This window comes from Scardinius erythrophthalmus (assembly GCF_964197995.2).
Source record: "Scardinius erythrophthalmus genome assembly, chromosome: 1".
In the NCBI taxonomy this organism is placed as follows: domain Eukaryota; kingdom Metazoa; phylum Chordata; class Actinopteri; order Cypriniformes; family Leuciscidae; genus Scardinius; species Scardinius erythrophthalmus.
Window position 1 is genome coordinate 24,728,296 of NC_138221.1, and position 18,788 is coordinate 24,747,083.

At 41.5% G+C, this 18,788-nt stretch overlaps 1 protein-coding gene across 3 annotated transcripts in view; it reads right to left on the minus strand.

Moving 5' to 3' along the window:
* LOC308697458 (uncharacterized protein) overlaps positions 1-9,935 on the minus strand; it is a 50,533-nt gene extending 40,598 nt beyond the window's left edge. The window contains exon 1 of one of the 3 annotated variants that reach the window (XM_081376711.1): positions 9,570-9,930. The gene's annotated coding sequence lies outside the window, so the exon portion shown is untranslated. Of the gene's footprint in view, positions 1-9,569 lie in introns of all 3 variants that reach the window. The other 2 variants (XM_081376713.1, XM_081376714.1) reach the window with 2 other exon arrangements.
* Between the last annotated feature and the right edge of the window lie 8,853 nt (positions 9,936-18,788).

The window sequence follows — 18,788 nt, forward strand, 5'->3', positions numbered from 1 at the left end:
CAAGTAAAGTAAAAATCCCCCAAAATAATACTTAAGTACAGTAATCAAGTAAAATTACTCAAGTATTTTACACCTCTGCTCTTAAGTCACCATTAGGCTTCTTCACACTTCACAGGTTATGGAGTTTACCCAATCGGTAGGTTGTTCAATCTGTTGTATGACTACTGATTGGGTCATGCGATCCAATTCCTGCTTCAAGGGTTTGCGCAGAGGTACAGGGACCCGCCGAGGAGCATGTATGACTGGTGTAGCATCATCTTTCAGTTGTATTATATAGGTAAATAGCAATGTGCATTGACCTTCAAAACATCTGGAAAAGGTATTTCAGTGTAAAAGTCATTTGTGTCATGAAATAAGCATAAATGAGAAAACTTTATTCGTTTTTGCGTTCTTTTTTTTTTTTTTTTTTAAAGCCTAAAGCCTCTTACGTTGTTGATTTATATTTCAAACAACAATTTGACATTTGCTCGCAATGTTTTTCTTACAAAATCATTATTTTGCAGGACAATTGTCTATTACAGTATACAACACAGATATAAGGTGATCTGCCAATAAAGTTGTGGTGATGTAGGCTACAACATGCTTTAAGAAAAGTTTATTTCCATCAAACTGTGTTTTTAGATATTACATATAGATTACATATACCTATATATGTAAAGATTTTACATATAAACTGTCAGCATACTGTTAATTGCAGTTAGTAGTATCATGGAAGTAGGGGTGCTGAGTGGAGCCCATGAAGAAATATGGTTGGGGATAAAAGTTCACACAAACAAAACCAAAAAAAACTGGGGTGTTTAGCCTATAGTCACACATATTACATGTGTTTTTTTTTATTTAGTTATGCTGTATTATAAAATACCCATATTATAACAAATAAATAAAATATATTTGGAAATTGCCCTTTAAAACGAAGGCTCAGTTTGTGGTTCACAATTATTTGATTAAAAACAACAAAAACAATATAACAAAGAAAAGTCACTTATATTAAACACTTATTTATTTATTCATTTTTTTGTTAACAGAAGTTACCTTGCGCCTTTAATTGCCTTCGCTATCGTCCTGTCAATCACCTGTCTCGTTCTCGCGGGTCGCGGATATGATTACAGTTTTAGTAAAAAATGTATTTCACCATCATCGGTACCCACCCTCAGCCGATTGGCATTACAGTATTTGCCATCACCATCCCGTGTCAAAACTATAGACTGTAAAAAAATACAAAAATTCAAAACGGAGCGTCTAAAAGAAAAGTTCTGACTGGTGACTGAACATTGGTCAGTGAGCCGTTCCCGCTCGGCGCTGTCAAGCGTAGCTTCACCGCACACAGATTTAACTCCGCACAGCTAAATAAAACAGGCTGGTGGCAGACTAATAATTAAAATTTCTGATGTAAAGATCAGAGCCCGACCGATATGGATTTTTGGGCGCCGATGCCGATACCGATAAAAAAAAGCCAGATACCGATATATCGGCCGATATTATTTATGTGTATATTATAATACAGTAGCAATATTATTTGTGTATTATAGTACAGTAAGTTTGGACACACTTTACAATTGGTGTGTACAAACTTTTGATGGGTACTAGAGCCCGACCGATAAAGGATTTTGAAGGCCGATACCGGTACAAATATTTGTTGGTTTTAAAATCCGATATTCCGATATATCGGACGATATATATTTTTTTTTTTTCAGAAACGCGCAACAAAACATTAACAAATTTCCCTAAAATTAGTTATTTGTAGTTATTTATGAGTTTTAACTAAAATAATATGATAATGCATTTTAAAAAGAAACTTCTTTCTTTTATTGTCACAACAGAACAGAGGAACATCAAAATATATTAAAGTTCTGATAAATAAAATGTATAAAAATACAAACTTAAGATTTTTTTTTAAGACTAAACGTTTAGTCCTTTGAACAAAAACAACAATTTCACATTAAAATTGACAACAAATTCAAATTGTCATAATTTACTCTCTCAAGTTGTTTTTTTCTTCTGTTGAAAATAAGTTATTTAGATGAATGTGGGTAACCAAACAGTTGATGTACCCCAGTGAATTCCATAGTATATTTTTCTCCTTTGGAAGTCAATGGGGACCAGCTACTGTTTGGTTACCCACATTCTTCAAACTATTAATATTAGAAAAATATTAGAAGGAAATTAATACAGTTGGAACAACATTAGAGTGCCTGTAAATAATGAGATCATTTTTATTATTGGGTGAACTATCCCTTTAAGGACAAGAGGCAATGTGTTTACAATTGCTACTGTCTCTTTAAGAGCTGAGCACGACTCGTCTAATGTACACGCATTTGACAAGCAGATTTTCTCTCAATTTTGCCTTCACTTTAGACAACCGACTTTGTTTATGTAAATATTGTGTGTATTTAACAGTATTAGCACAATAATACTCGAAAGATAACTTAGTCCAGTATCCAGGCGCTGGTAGAAAGGCTTTTAGTGCATGTGAGCTTCACATGTACGCGCTAAGAAACGCACACGTTAGAACAGCGCATCAGCATTTAAAATTAAATGTTTAACCGACAAAGCATTAAAGCACATGCACATTATGAACTTTTGTGAACTGCAGTGTTAACATTTTATGTGAATATAGCCTACGTCGCGTTGTTCCGCTTCACTCTCGGCTTATTTAACCGCAGCAAAACTGGACATGAGTCACGAATTTTGTCATCCTTATTTGAGTTAAGAGAACTGATAGGGATGTTCTTTTAATTGTTATTCAAGCAATGTATGTCTCGTGAGTCGTTACCAACTCACCATGAACACACTTCACCGATGATCTCACTCGCGGTTCTCTCTGCCCGACTCTGGCTGGATCAGCAGGTTGCAGAATGTGTGGCGCGTTATACACGAGTGTTGCCAACAGGGACGGTGTAGAGTGCCCTCTGGTGGACTAACTATACAACGCCAACACTCATAAAATGGTTGAAGGGTGTTTCGTCCGTTTTTATTTTATTTTTGAAATATTTATTTATCGGCCGTTATAAATGCCGATACCGATAGTTTTGAAAATGCCTAATATCGGCCGATAATATCGGCCTGCCGATATATCGGTCGGGCTCTAGTAAAGATTTCTGTGAAACGCGTAAAGTTGCACAGAGGAAAGCCCAATAGGACCTGCCCTGTACAGTTTAAGAATCTGTAGCCATAGTAGAGGACTATTATTTTGTTGAACAGACCTGAGCGACAACTGATGACGTCACATGCTCAGACTTGCTTGACCAATCGGCGGAAGGGGGCGTGTCAGGCCGCCCACATGTGGAAAATGAATTTTGAAGTCATTTATTCGTTTTTTGCCTGTGAACTACAAAACTAAAAATCAAGCCGAAATCTCGTTTTTTTTTTTTTTTTTTTTTTTTTTTAACGAATAAAGGGGCCGTTTTCTCGTTTATGCTTATTTCATGACACAAATGACTTTTACACTGAAATGGGTCCGTGTACTTTTTGATCATTTCATTTCCTGTTTGGAATGGAATAAGGAGAAATGAAAACAAGCTCGTTTATTCGTTTTTTTATTTAGTTTAAAAAACGTAAAATTCGATTTTGACTCGATTTTTCATTTTTCGTTTGTGGTTTACAAATAGGTTTATGGGTTCGATATTTCATTTGCACACGTGGGCGGTGCTGAAACGCCCCTTTCATCTGATTGGGCAAAACGCTCCGCCTTCAGGAAGCTACGAGCTTTTCTTTCTGTCAGGCAGAGTCAGTACGAGTGCGGCACGGACAAATCATACACTATAATAAAATAATGTCTGAAACCACCACTCACTTGTAACTACGCACAATATTTGAAGCAGAATATGTTGCTGGTCACGTAATTCGTGCTGCTGCTACTTGCAAGCGACCCCATTAATGTGAGCCACAGTATAGCCTATGACAGATTATTTTAGCATGATATATTTCCCATTGATAAATACAGTGCAAATAGTTCCGTCTCTTTGGATAAAAGGGAAGTGGAAATAAAAATCAATAATAGGCTGAACGGTAGGCTACCATGATATGTTCGTAAAATGTTCGTAGATGACCTACCCATAACTGTTACATTAGATTCAGCTAAGGGGATAACACAGTTTGTACAGTATAAAAATGATGTCTAAAGTTCCCATAAAACATAAAAACCCAACAACCCAATGGGAATTGTTGTGTAAAACATCTATTCATAATCTGTGATTACACAATTCCAATACGAATAGCACCGGGAGGTGTCTGGAATAACTCTGCAATGATCAGTCTGCATTTTTAAACCAGCTAATTTTAGGCTCATATTCAGAATGTCCTTCTCGTATAACGCCAATGACCGCACAAATGGGCTTCCTTTGTGAAATATAGTAGCAGAGCACCTTTTTTAAATAACAGTTTAAAAAAGATGGTCTGTTATAGTTAGACAGACAGACAGATAGACAGATAGATAGATAGATAGATAGATAGATAGATAGATAGATAGATAGATAGATAGATAGATAGATAGATAGATAGATAGATAGATAGATAGATAGATCTTGAAGTGTAAAGCTTGTCCTCATAAACAGATATGGCCTATTTATGAATCAAATTCATGCATTTATTTGTCATTTAAACTGATGCAAACAGGGAAATAGAGTAGATAAGACTTATTATCCTGTCGCCCCCTCTAGTGGACAGCATTAGGTATTACGGCCTTCATTGCTCAGATGACGCAAGTCAATGGATTTTTTTGGGGAAAGTCAGTCTGACCAGTTACTAGTTAGAAAAGATACAAGCGAGTCAGACCAGTCTGAAGGTCTGAGCTGAGTTTGGTGTTGAATTTAAGTTCTAGGTGGAGTCAATTTCTCATAATATTAATAGGCTACATAATAATAATGTTTAAATATATGCTGGCTTTTTCAAGCCAACATAATAAAGAAAAATCAGAGAAACTCGACCAATTCAGTATGTAATAAAATTGTATTAGTTAAAGGTCCCATGACATGCTACTTTTTGTAGGCTTTAATATAGGCTTTAGTGGTCCCTAGTACTGTATCTGAAATCATTTTCCAAAAATTCAGCCTCGGTGCAGAATTATAGCCACTACAAGCCAGTCCCAGAATGAACTTCCTTCAGATGGGCCGTTTCGGTGTCTGTAGCTTTAAATGATAATGAGGAGGAGAAAGGCGGCGCAAGGTGGAGGGTGGGTGTGGCCTTGACCATCTTGCGCAACTGTACCGTGGCGTGCATGTTTACGTTGGATATATTGCAATGGCACGAAGACACGAAGTCTTTCAGGCATTTCAGTTTGACCCAGAATCTGATCCGGATGGAGAAGCAACGGATGAAGAAGTTGCAACTCAGCGGCTCCAGCAGGACGTTTCCGAATGGTTAGTTTAAAATATTATGTCTTATAATATATTATATAATATATAAAATATTTTTATTCGGATGGTTTACAGTTATTATCATGTAGCTAACGCTAACCTACTGTTGCCTTTTCATGAGAGATCTGTAACGTCTGTATTTATCTTATTACAATTACATCAAGCTCTGCGATCTTGAAATGCGGATATCGCGCGCGCCATATAACCAACAGGAAAACGGTTATCCAAATAACAAAGAAGTGTACAACACTCGTGTTACAGTGTGTGTTCACACACATAAACTGCATAGCTGCATAGCTAATGTTACAGCCACATTCTACGTGTAACAATCTAGCTAGGTAACCATAAACAGTAAAGCAACACACTTGTATATCATTAGTTGACTTACTTGTCTGAGGTGTGTAGCTGAGCCAAAGAGAGTGATCCAGACTTAAGTTTCAGACGTTCAGCAAGCCCAGCTCTGTATTGACCCTTCGGTGTTCATTTGTACATCCAATTATTGAGCAATTGTTATGCTTCGCTCGCTCAAAAGCCATGATATCTCTCGTGGAAAACTAAAATTGCGCGCGCGCGTTCCTACTTCCTATCGCATTTTCTCATGGGCGGAAAATATTCTCTGGGCGGGCAAAGCAGAGACAGGGGAGGTAACATTTCCTCCTTATGACGTCATAAGGAGGAGATTCAAGATCAGCGCGTATGAGCCTCCATTTTCTCAAAGGCAGAGAAAGATAGCAAAAGCTCGATTTACACCGATTGAAATTTCTAGAAACTTGGGGACCATATACAGGCTAGGGGAACTCATATTAATGTTAAAAAACCTCAGAAAGTGAAAATTTCATGTCATGGGACCTTTAATAAAAACGGTATCCCGTGCTCTTCAACCAACATGACTTTATTAATCCCAAACCTGGTAATTTTGTCAGTAATGTACGTTTACTTCTAGCTTCTCTCTTTTCTGTCTCTTTCTTTTCATGTGAACTGAGGCTACACATGCATACATTCATAAATATAATCTTTATTTCTATTCAATTTTCAAAATTATTTATAGGTCACACACGCCTACCGGCCTTTTGATGTAAATAAAACACTAGAGTGGTAAATGTTACGGACATATTACCGTTCAGCCAATCATTGATTTTTATTTCCACTTCCCTTTTATCTAAAGAGATGGAACTATTTGCACTGTATTTATCAATGGGAAATACAGTAGGCTATATCAGGCTAAAATAATCTGTCATAGGCTACGTGGCTCACATTAATTGGGTCGCTTGCGGCACGAATTACGTGAGCAACAACATATTCTGCTTTCAATATTGTTAACAGTGAGTGTTTTTTTCAGACATTGTTTTATTATAGTGTATGATTTGTCCGTGCCGCACTCGTACTGACTCTGCCTGACAGAAAGAAAAGCTCGTAGCTTCCTGAAGGCGGTTTGCCCAATCAGATGAAAGGGGCGTTTCAGCACCGCCCACGTGTGCAAATGAAATATCGAACCCATAAACCGATTTGTACACCAAACGAAAAATTAAAAATCGAGCCAAAATCTCATTTTTCGTTTTTTTAAACTAAACTAAAAAACGAATAAACGAGCTTGTTTTCATTTCTCGTTATTCCATTCCAAACAGGAAATGAAATGATCAAAAAGTTCCGGTTACACTGAGATGCCTTCCTTTTACACTGAAATGCCTTCCGTTTGCACTGAAAAGTTCACGCACATCAACATATGAAATCACTCGCATATACATATACACAACTAAAGCACACATCCACGTTTTATTTTGTATGTATGCGCGAGTGTTTTATGGATGTGCATGCGCGCTTCGAGTTTACATATGTATGTGCGAGTGTTTATAGGTGTATGCATGGAAGTTTATGTATGTGCGAGTGTTTATATGCGTGCGTAAAGTGTATGCAAGTTATTCACAATGTGTATATGCATTCATTACTAACATAATATGTATTGGTATGGATTTCATATTAGTGTGCACGTGTATTTCATATATGTATTTTGAACATCCAATAGTATACGTATATGCAGGGCCGTCGATAAGGGGGGATAAAGGGGAACGTTTTCTGGGGCCCAGCCGCTAGGGGGGGCCCATGCAGTCCAGCTATAATTATGTTCATCCTAAATATAAGCAAAGGTTACCATATTTTATTTTGAACCAAAATAGCACCATAAATTGTTGAAAGTGAGAAAAAAACGCATTTTATTTAATGTTGCTTGAGTAAAATGTAGCCTGTGTCATAATGAAACACCCCTTTCCTGAAAATGGTCTGAGCTATTTTTTGTTGTACTTAATATCGCGAGCGCGCGCGGGCGCCGTGAGCGTTAAGCGAGCAGCAGGTACGAGTAGTGAGTTGCCGTCGAAAAAGATGGATAAAGCAAAAAGGCGGGGGTTAAAAATAGAAAAAGAAAGAGGGAAAGGGAGATGGCATGTCAATTGATGCGACAGCAGCTAAATAAGTGGATGGTGAAAGGCAACAGGTATGATTTAAAGTGTGACGTCCAGGCATGTAGGTTACTGGCCATCGGGACTACCGGGAGATTCCCAGTGGGCCGACTTTATGGGCCGATGCATCTCATACTTTTTTTCTTTTTTGTCTTAACGGCCCATAAAACTCGTACATTTGTTTTGTTTTGTTTTGTTTTGCATAATCGGCGGCGCTGGGTTAGTGCCGGTGTAATGCATTGGTCAAAAAAAAGTCAGCGTTAGTTTTTTTCCTGAAACTCCGGCCCATGAAACACGTAGATCAGCGGGACATTGGTTCTTTTCTTGATGGTCACTGGGCTGGCCCAATCACATCTTTAATGTGAAGTATAGAAATATACTCTTTCAAGTATAGAAATAAGTATAACACTAATTATGAAAGTTTCCTTTATTTTTCAGTGCATTTGTTTTACAATTTATGGCTATTATATCATGGGATTAATATTATAACTATTATTATGTAGTAGTGTAATGTAGACAGACTCTTTAACTGAAAGAGGTTTTAATTTTTAATTTGCACACTGAATATGGGTTGGAGTTTTTAATTTTGAACTCTCAAAGTGCACCAGATTGATGAATTTAACATTAAAAAGCACAAAATTTTCTTACGGGGAGCATGCCCCCCAACCCCCCTAGTGGTAACAGAGGTCCACTCACCACAGCTTTACCAAAAATCCTGTAAGAAACACAGGTAATGCTATGGCAATGCAGGTTCTATATATACATTTTTTGATTCATCACTGTGGAGTATAGGCTACTTCAATTGTATTAATAAATTACTTTTTTTTTTTACTTATTTCATCTATTAACTCTCACTCGTTCCTAATCACTCATTACATGGCACACTTATTTATTTATTTGCTGTTTTTTTTTTTGTTGTTTTTTTTTTGGGGGGGGGGGGCACAATTGTTGCTGCATACCCTTCTGACACTGGGTAGTTGTGCCTGAGTCTCTCTCAGTTAAATGTATGTGTTAATGTAGGAGAGAGAGAGAGAGCACACGCATGATATGAGTAGCCGATAGCAGATTGCATTCACTGGACCTTTTCAGGGGCCCAGTCATTTCTGTGGGCGGGCCTGCGTATATGCGAGTAATTTATAGGTGTAAATGCACGTGTGTTATGTATGTATTGATAAGCGAAGTTTGATTTAAATCCTATGTGGCGCCTCATAACATGCACTTTATTTTCACTCTTCATGTCTTTCGAAAAACACATTTTTGCAAAGTGGTTCGGGCCATTACACTTCGAACAAATTTTACCGAAAGCTGGGCACTGTCTGAATATGTTTAGTCCCACAACGCTTGCAAGAGAATGTTTCAATGTCATTATCTCTGAAACTTTTTGAGTTACCTCTTTTCGTCTCTGAATGAAATACTGCTGCTCTCTGAAATGACATCACTGACGAATTATCTCCAACAAACTGCTTCACTTGTTGTCTTGCTACTTCACTTGATTGGCACAATTTAACAGCATAATCCAAGGTGAGTTCTGATTCTCGCAACAATCTTTCTCTCAGTTTTTTCTCACAGATACTAAACACAATCTGATCACGAATCATTGAATCTCTCAATTCAATAAAATTACAAGTCTTTTTAAGTCAAGCCTTTATCTTGAGATCTGTCAGAAAGTAATCAAAAGCCTCTCCTTCATGCTCGCATTCTTACATATCGTTCATGTCTCGTTCCTTCTTGACAAACAATGAGCTTAACATTTTTCTAGTACCTTATCCACATCCAGTTTCGTCTGCCTCTTCCTCAAAATTAAAGGTGTTATCTCCACGGCATCAGCTACTGCAATGGTAAGTAATATGGCAATCTTTCTTTCATCCACAGCAGCTCCTTGTCCAATAGCGACAACATACAACTCGAACTGCTGTTTGAAAGTCCTACAATTTGCGTCAACATTTCCACACAACTTCAGTGACCCCGGTGGTTTAATGGCTTCCATTGCGCCTTTCTGACCCCACTCCTGGTACCATGTTTTGTTCAAGAAACAACAAATAAAGATAAGAGGAATAGCTGGTACTTTATTCCATGTGAAACACAAAGCATATCTCCATTACAACAACAACTCTTCCTCTTCTTCTTCATTTGGTGTTTTATGGCGGTTGGCAAACCAACTTTCGGTGCATTACCGCCACCAACTGGACTGGAGTGTGAAGCACTAAAAACAATAATCAACTAAAAAAAAATTATATTTTTATATTATTATATTATTTATATATCTGTATATTATTATCCCCTATACTTCAAATTCTCCAATCTACTCCTATTGCTTTGAGATACTTCATTATCGCACTATATATTTTTACTTGTTCTACTTGCTTTCCCAATAGACTTTCCATACTCAATACTACCACACCCAATTTTCTTACTATCCTCTTAAGTACTAACCTTTCTTTTCCATATTTTAAACATTTTATTAAAACATGTTCTATTGTTTCTGCCTGATCACAATAATTACATTTCCGCGTAGGCTATCATGTTTTCCTATCTTAAACAAGGAATGTTTTAATTGTGTGTGCCCTATTCTAACACGAGAAACAATCGTATCCTCTTTCCTATTCCTAAAAACACTTCTTCCATTTCCTACTTGCTTCTGAATACTATAAAACTGTCTTCCCTTGACCTCATTATTCCATAGTTCTTGCCATTTATTGTTTATGAATTCTTTTATTTTACTTTTAACTTCATTTTTGCTCAACATCACTTGCACATTTATCTCGTTATGTTTTACTGCTTGCTTTGCTAGTCTATCTACCACTTCATTGGCCTCCAGTCCCACATGAGCAGGAACCCACACAAACACTATTAAGCTAACACTATTTATTCTTAGCAAACTTGCAAGTATCTCATATATAATGTCTTGCCTTGATACTTTATTTCCACTTACCAGGCTTGTGATTGCTGCTCATGAATCAGAACATATAGCTACTAATCTCGGTTTTACGTCCTCTACCCACTGGAGTGCAACCATCATGGCAACTAATTCTGCTGCAAATACAGAGATATGGTCAGTTATTCTTTTCTTGATACTAATTTGAAACTTAGGAATATATACAGCAGCTGCTGTTCTTCCAGAGATAGGATCCTTAGACCCATCAGTAAATATTTGCACCCATGATGAGTAAATCTGATCTAAATACTGCTGCGCTATTATATTCTTTAGGATGTTTTTCTCATTCTTAAAGGTTGTCTAAGCGATCCCGGGAGACGTTTCTTCTTGTTGACATTCGAATTATTGTCACACAAAACGGAGGCTAGCTAGACCCTTCCTCCTCCTCATCCGCACACTAACCCCCGAACCCCACCCCCACATCATTCTTGTCGGTTATTGGCTGGAACAGTTTGTTATGTTTCGTGCTGCGGGTTGCTCTGTTTGTTGCTCAGTTTGTTTTTGTTGCAGTTTGTGGAGCCTGTGGTGCCTACAGAGACCGCGTTTTTTTACAGTGTGTTCAGGGGACAGGCAGCTAGCGGATAGTGAGGAGATGTTTGCGGTATGTGACAAAAAATGTTTTGGCCTAAAAAACGCGTGACATGACTTAGAGCACCTTTAATTTTCATTTGAATTTGTAGGTCAGTTATTGGCATTGGAAAAACAACTCTTCCTCTAGCAAATGCACTTCATTTTATACAACACATTACTGCCATCTGCTGGAATCAATCAGTACTCATCACATAATAGATCTAATCATTACATCGACCAGGAAATTCAATGACGGAAGAGATGGCGCGAGCGAACTAGTGATGGCCGGTTTGTGAATGAATCGTTCTTTTGAATCTGTTCTTTAAAGTGAACCGATCGAACAAGTACACTAAATCCCACTGAATCATTCAAAACAGTTTGCGTCTTGCGTCAGCGCTGATCCACAAGTAAATAAATTTACTCACTTTTGGACATGCCTGACACAGTCCCTCCGACTCGAAATAAACAATATCCTGGAGTATGTGTTACTCCAGTAACTCCAACAGTTCACTGAACTGAGACATGTTGTGCTGAGAGAAGTGATGAGCACGAGCAGCCGATACTGAGCATGCGAACGTACAGGTACAGCGGTTCTCGAGTCACCAGTACAGAACCGAGAACTGTTTATTTCAGACGTGTTCGACATACTGAGAACCGATGAGCTGATGAGCTGATCATGAGTGCAATTTTTTCAGATGGACGAAATATGTTTCTAAATTGTTGAACATCAATACGTGTAACAAAATAAAACATGTTGGAAACATGTTTATCACATAATTACTGTCTTATCACTGTATTGTTTCAAAGTTTGTAAACACAATGAATGGATTGTAAAACTAAACATAAGTTTATATAAATATTTGACATAAACTCTTGCCCAGGTTAGGATGCTTAGTAAATGCTTTTAATGTGTTAATCAAAACGTAACGTATTAAACATACTGGAGACATACATCGACTTTTTAGTTCCCTTTCAAGGCGGTAACTCAGCATTACGTCAGCTCTGACGTATGGGAACTCCTCCCTTCTCCTCTTTCGCTGAAATCTTATGGGCTAACGCCAGCTGGGGACAGCTGGCCAATAGACGCGAAGCATGCAAATACTAACAGGTCAGTGGGCAGTATAAAATGCATGGGCACAAAAATTATGTCAGAATCTCTTTCTTCACGCTAGAAGTCTTATCTAAGCCATCGTAAGGAAGTTGCAATAGAGGATTACTCACCCCTGTTTTCCTCTCCGCTGCTACATGCCAGATATGTGCGGGTTCCATTGACCCGCCCAACCTTTACCAGTTCTGTGTCACCTGCCTGGGCCTGTGTCACCGCCGAGGCGGCACTCAAGGACGACATGTGCGCCCACTGCGCCGAGCTGTCAGAGTGCGCCCTCAGAGTCAGAAGAGAAGTGGCTCGGGCAACAGCGGGGATTGATGCTGTCAACTTTGAAGTCGGGGCTACTCCAGTCGAGCCGCCGCCAGGCCGCATCGAGGAGAAGAACCCGTTCTTTCCAGACGTGCACAAGCACGTGGTGAAGTCGTGGGCTGCACCCGAATCGGCGCGCACCCACTCTGCCATGCAGGCCATAGTCGCACACATGGACGGGGCGGAAGCCCACGGGTATGTGCGCATGCCCCCCGTCGAGTAGACTGTTGCCGTGCACCTGTGCCCGTCTTCCTCTGCATTGGGTTCGGACGCCATGGCAATACTCCAGGTGTTCCAGGTAAAACTGCTTCAATCCCTCGGCGGCGGCGCAGCTGACGTCATCAGGGATCTGTGTGCGGCAACTGATCTCGCGCTGATGGCTACCAAGCGCTCTGCTCAAGCCATCGGCTGTTCCATGGGGCTCATGGTCGTCCTTAACAGGCACCTATGGCTTACCCTAGCTGACCTGAAGGACACGGACCGCAAGACGCTCTTAAACGGTCACTCCCTCCGGCCTCTTTGGTGACGCCGTGGAGTCGCTCACGGAGCGTTTCTCCAAGACGCAGAAGCACGCCAAAGCGATGAGCCACGTGATGCCACGTCACTCACTCCAGTCATCATCTGCATGGTCCCGCTCTTCTTCTGCACCTCGCCAGGCTCAAGGAGCGGCTAAGCCCCGCCCCGGACGCTCATTTTGGCTGAAACAAGCAGTGGTCAGGGCCTTGAAGGAAATGTCAGGGTCAGAGGAGAAGCACGCGCCTCGAGAGAGCCAGCGCGCAATCCACGGCTTCTATTCCACAATAGAAACATGTATCCATTCACAAAAAGAGCTTTTTCTTCCTCTTGCATCCATCACTGTGTCACTCGCCCTGTCTCAGAGCAGCGCAGAGCCAAAACTCATGATTATAATGGTCTCTCGAGGGCGCGAGAGTGCCAACACCACACAATGCCCGCCGCGAACCACCCTCCCGCCAGTGCTTCTAGCCTCGCGGGGTCAGGGCTCCGGTCAAAACACGCCATCAGTGCCTACGGTGACCGTAGAGCTAACGCGTCTGCTGTAATGTGTCACTCGCCCTGTGTCAGAGCAGCGCAGAACCAGGAGGGTGCGAGAGTGCCAGCACCACACAATGCCCACCGTGAACCGCCCTACTGCCTATGGCCGTAGAGCTAACGCATCCGCTGTGTCACTTCCTGGACGCATGGAGGGTTATCCCGGGCGTTTCACCATGGATACTGGGAATAATTCAGCACGGATATTCTCTCCAGTTCAAACGCAGACCTCCCCGCTTCAATGGCGTGGTCCCGTCACTGACTTTGCCCAAAACCTTCCCGTTCTGAGACAGGAAATTCTCAGTCTGCTCGAGAAAGGAGCGATAGAGCATGTCCCTCCGAGCGAGCAGGAGAGCAGATTCTACAGCCGCTACTTTGTGGTGCCAAAGAAGGATGGAGAACTCCATCCGATTCTGGACCTGAGACCCATCAACCGAGCGCTTCACAAACGCGCGTTCAGAATGACAACACTGAAACAGATCTTGGCACAGATACGGCCTGGGGACTGGTTCGCCTCAGTGGATCTAAAAGACGTGTACTTTCATATTCAAATATCGACACGCCACAGACGCTTCCTGAGATTTGCTTTCAAAGGCATGGCTTATAAGCAGTGTTGGGTAAGTTACTTTAAAAAAGTAATTAGTTATAGTTACTAGTTACTTCTCACAAAAAGTAACTGCATTAGTAACTGAATTACATCATTACAAAAGTAACTAATTACCAGGGAAAGTAACTATTGCGTTACTTAAAAAAAAAAAAAGGTTTAAATATAAGAAATTTCTTGGATACCCCCAATATGAAATGTTAAATGAATTAAATGGACACTAAATAGAACATGCTTCTTAAGAAATGTACCAAAAATAAATAAATAGTAGGCTAATAGAAAATATAGCCTACATACACATACACTAGTGCATATCATTAAAATGATAAAACTCACACACTTTTACAACTGGTAGACTGTATTGCCTACTTTAAGTATTTTCTTCCTCACAATATTAAGTTTAACAAAAGCAAGCTCTCAATATAATACTGAACAATGTACCAACATAAATATATAATAATAAAATATAATCTTTATAATCTTTTGGGGCTTTATTTTTATAACCTACAGAGAACGTCATCATCAGAGGTTAGCCAAATTCTAGTCGTGTTTGCCGCACAACAACCGGTCAAACAAATAGCCATGTTTGAACGTTCCCTGCAGGTTATTTTGGAGTTTATGTTAGGCTATATAAACTAATTAAAACATTGCATATGATACCAATATACTACATTTATTATTCTAATGCTGAAATGTGTAATTTATTTATAAATAAAGCATTTATGCTCGTTGCTCGGACACATTCGGTCTCTGTCGCGCAATGTCGAGCGCGTTCTCGGACAGACTCGGTTTCTCTCGCGCACTCGAGCGCGTTCTCGGACACACTCGGTCTCTCTCGCGCACTGTCGAGCGCGCTGGCTCGCGGCATTCGCCTCGCTTTTGTCCAGTCCGGCGCCTCATAAACAAACACACACACACACACACACACACAGAGAGAGAGAGAGCCCACTCGGATGAAAACAGCTTCAGTGAGCTCAATTATAGTAACGCCGCATTTTTATTGACAGTAACGGCAACGGCGTTGTAACGGAGGAAACAGTAATAAGTTTGATTACTCGTTACTGACAAAAACAACGCCGTTAGTAACGCCGTTTATTTATAACGCCGTTATTCCCATCGCTGCTTATAAGTATTCAGTGCTTTTGTTCGGCCTGCCCCTGGCCCCCCGCACCTTTTCAAATTGTGTGTGGACGCATCGCTTTCTCCCCTCAGATGGAGCGGAATGCGCATCTTAAATTTTGTGGACGATTGGCTGATTTTAGCCCGCTCAAAAGATGTGCTAACCAGTCACGTGGAATCACGGCTTCGCAATTTGGATACACTGGGATTGCGTGTGAAATGCAGAAGAGCGTGTTTTTTGACTATAACATATCTGGGGGTATGTTTGGACTCGATGGCGATGCAAGCCCATCTTTCTCAAGAGTGCATAGAGGCAATTTCATAGAATTTCCATTTCAGACCGGGCAGGACTGTTTCACTGAGGGAATTTCAGAGGCTTCTGGGACTGATGGCGGCGGCTTCTTCAGTGTGCCATCTGGGTCTGCTGCATATGCGGCCGCTGCAGTTTTGGCTGAAAACTTCGGGCCACAAGCACATTACGGTCACTCACAGTTGCGTCAGCACTCTGAGACCCTGGAACAGCCCGGATATGTTCAGCCCAGGAGTTTATTTGGGTATAGTGAGCAGTGGAGTAGGCTGGGAAGCAGTTTGCCTGGGCGTACCTGCCTCAGGCCTGTGGTCGGAGTCACAGAGAAGGTGGCACATAAACCATTTGGAATAATGGAAGCGGTGTCCTTAGCCCTACAAGTCTTTCAGTCGAAATTGGAGTGGCAACATGTACTGATTTTGAACCGACAACACGTCTGTGGTCTTGTACATAAATCACCAGGGCGGAGTGCACTCCAGAGCTCTATTCAAACAGGCAGCGAGTCTCCTGTTGTGGGCGGACCGACACTTTCTCTCCATAAGAGCGGCGCACATCCCCGGTATCCTGAACCGTGGAGCAGACATGCTTTCGAGGAACGGGATTCCTCAAGGAGAGTGGAGGCTTCACCCAGGATCAGTTGAAATGATTTGGAATCGATTCAGGAGAGCGGAAGTGGATCTGTTTGCCACAAGTGAGAACACGCATTGTCAAACGTTCTTCTCACTATCTCACTCCCCGCTGCCGGGAGATGCTCTGACATCGCGTTGACCGGAAGCCAGGCTTAACGCGTTCCCTCCGGTGAAGATTCTGCCTATGGTGTTGTGCAAAATCAGGGAGGAGAGAGCGTCAGTGATACTTGTGGCCCCGAACTGGCCGAATCAGCCCTGGTTCACGGACCTGAGAGAGTTAGTGGTGGCTCCCCTATGGCAAATCCCCCTCAGGAAGGACCTGCTGTCTCAGGCGAACAGCATGATATGGCACCCCAGCCCCGAGCTGTGTAACCTTCATGTGTGGCCGTTGCGGGGACCCTAAATGAGCGGGACGCTCTGCACTCACGAATGCTGAGCACACTTACAGAGGCGCACGCGCCTTCTACCAGGCGCCTCTACGCTCTGAAGTGGGGAGTTTTCACGGAATGGTGCCAGGACATTGGTATTGACCCGGGGACCTGTTCCGTGTCGGATGTTTTGCGCTTTCCACAGCACAGAATGGATTGCGGGAGTTTGCCGTCCACGCTGAAGGTGTATGTGGCCGCTGTTGCCATTTTTTGATCCCCGGTTGATGGGCAATCGATCGGTAAGCACGCTCTGGTAATCAGTTTTCTCAGCCCTCCGTGCCGCCGTGGGATCTAGCTCTAGTTCTGAGGGCTCTATGTCTACCACCGTTCGAGCCCCTAGCTTCGATTGCGGTTAAGGAGCTTTCCCTGCGGACGGCCTTGCTTCTTGCTCTCGCCTCGGCGAAGCGTACTGGAGACGTTACACGTGTTTTCGGTGAACGATGATTGCATCTGTTTCGGACCTGGCGACTGTAATGTCACTCTCCGGCCGAGACCAGGTTACGTTCCGAAGTCACTCAATACACCATTTAAAGCAACAGGTTGTTTCCCTGCCTGCCTTATCTTCTAAAACGTCAGCCTTGTGTGATGCTGATGCACAGAGTGCTGTTTGCCCTGTTAAGGCTTTGCGGATGTAAGTTATGTGGATCGCTCGGCCGCCTTTCGTCAGTCGGACCAGCTGTTCGTGTGCTTTGGTGGATGTAATAAGGAACGTGCTGTTTCAAAACAGAGCCTTTCTCATAGGATTTTGGATTTGGCTTACGAATGCCATGGGAAAAACTGTCTCCTCAACATCAGAGCTCATTCTATTAGGGCAATTGCTTCCTCATGGGCTTGGTCTAGAGGTTTGTCTATCCAAGATTTATGTCTTGCTGCTGGCTGGTCTTTCCAGAACACATTCGCCAGGTTTTACAAGCTGGAAGTACCCTCTGTAGCATCATATGTACTTCCGGTGAGTTAAGTTTTATTCATGTATTGTGAACTGTCATAACCAGCTATACAGTAGTTACCATGGCTGCTAACTCTGTGTTATGGTTTATAAGGTTATGCAGTTGTCACCGCAACCGCAACCGTCGACTCTGTGTTTAACTCTCGTGCTCGAGTGCTTATTTAGTTGTGTCTGCCCTATTCAGTGCAGCCTTCGCATTCATTGCATTAAGATATGCAAATGTTGTTAGGGTAGGAGAAGATGTCTCATTGGTCTAGTTCCGCCCATAGATATCATATAATAAAGGCTAGATGTCTCGTCCGCGCTGTTGGCCAATGGAGGTCGACGTCCGTACACGACGGCCATCTTGCCACAGGGAGCTCGCTCACTCATAACACTGTTTTAATGGTGCATGTACTTTTAAATAACCATAACTTGCTTCATTTTCTACCGATTTTCAAACGGTTTGGTTTGTTATAAACGTCAAATATGTAGTTTTGACACTGCATACATATGAATAATTATGTTCAACATGTTCAAGCATTCAGAATTATAGCCACATTAATAACGTTTGTAAGAAACCAAACCGTTTGTAAATCTGTCAAGATTTCAGCGAGATAAGAGGATTTGTGTTCGTGCTGATCACTCACCTTACTTCAGATACCACAGAGCTCGCCAGAAAGCTTCCCTGTGGCAAGATGGCCGCCGGTAATGGCATTCGAGACTCCGCCTTAAGACATCTAGCCTTATATGGATATCTATGGTTCCGCCTATCAGATGCGAGTACGCTTAGTGACGCAGCTATTGGCTAGAACTGTCTTGCTTATGTGTGGGTGTGATTGACCCCGTTCAGTCTTAATGTCTTAATGTGGACTATGCTTTTACTATCATTAAAAAAATCCCTACCACATGCATCATCTTCTGCCTATTTTTCTGAACTGCTTCAACAGTGCTGCTCTGTCATCAACATGTTAAGCCCACCCTGGGGACTTATTTA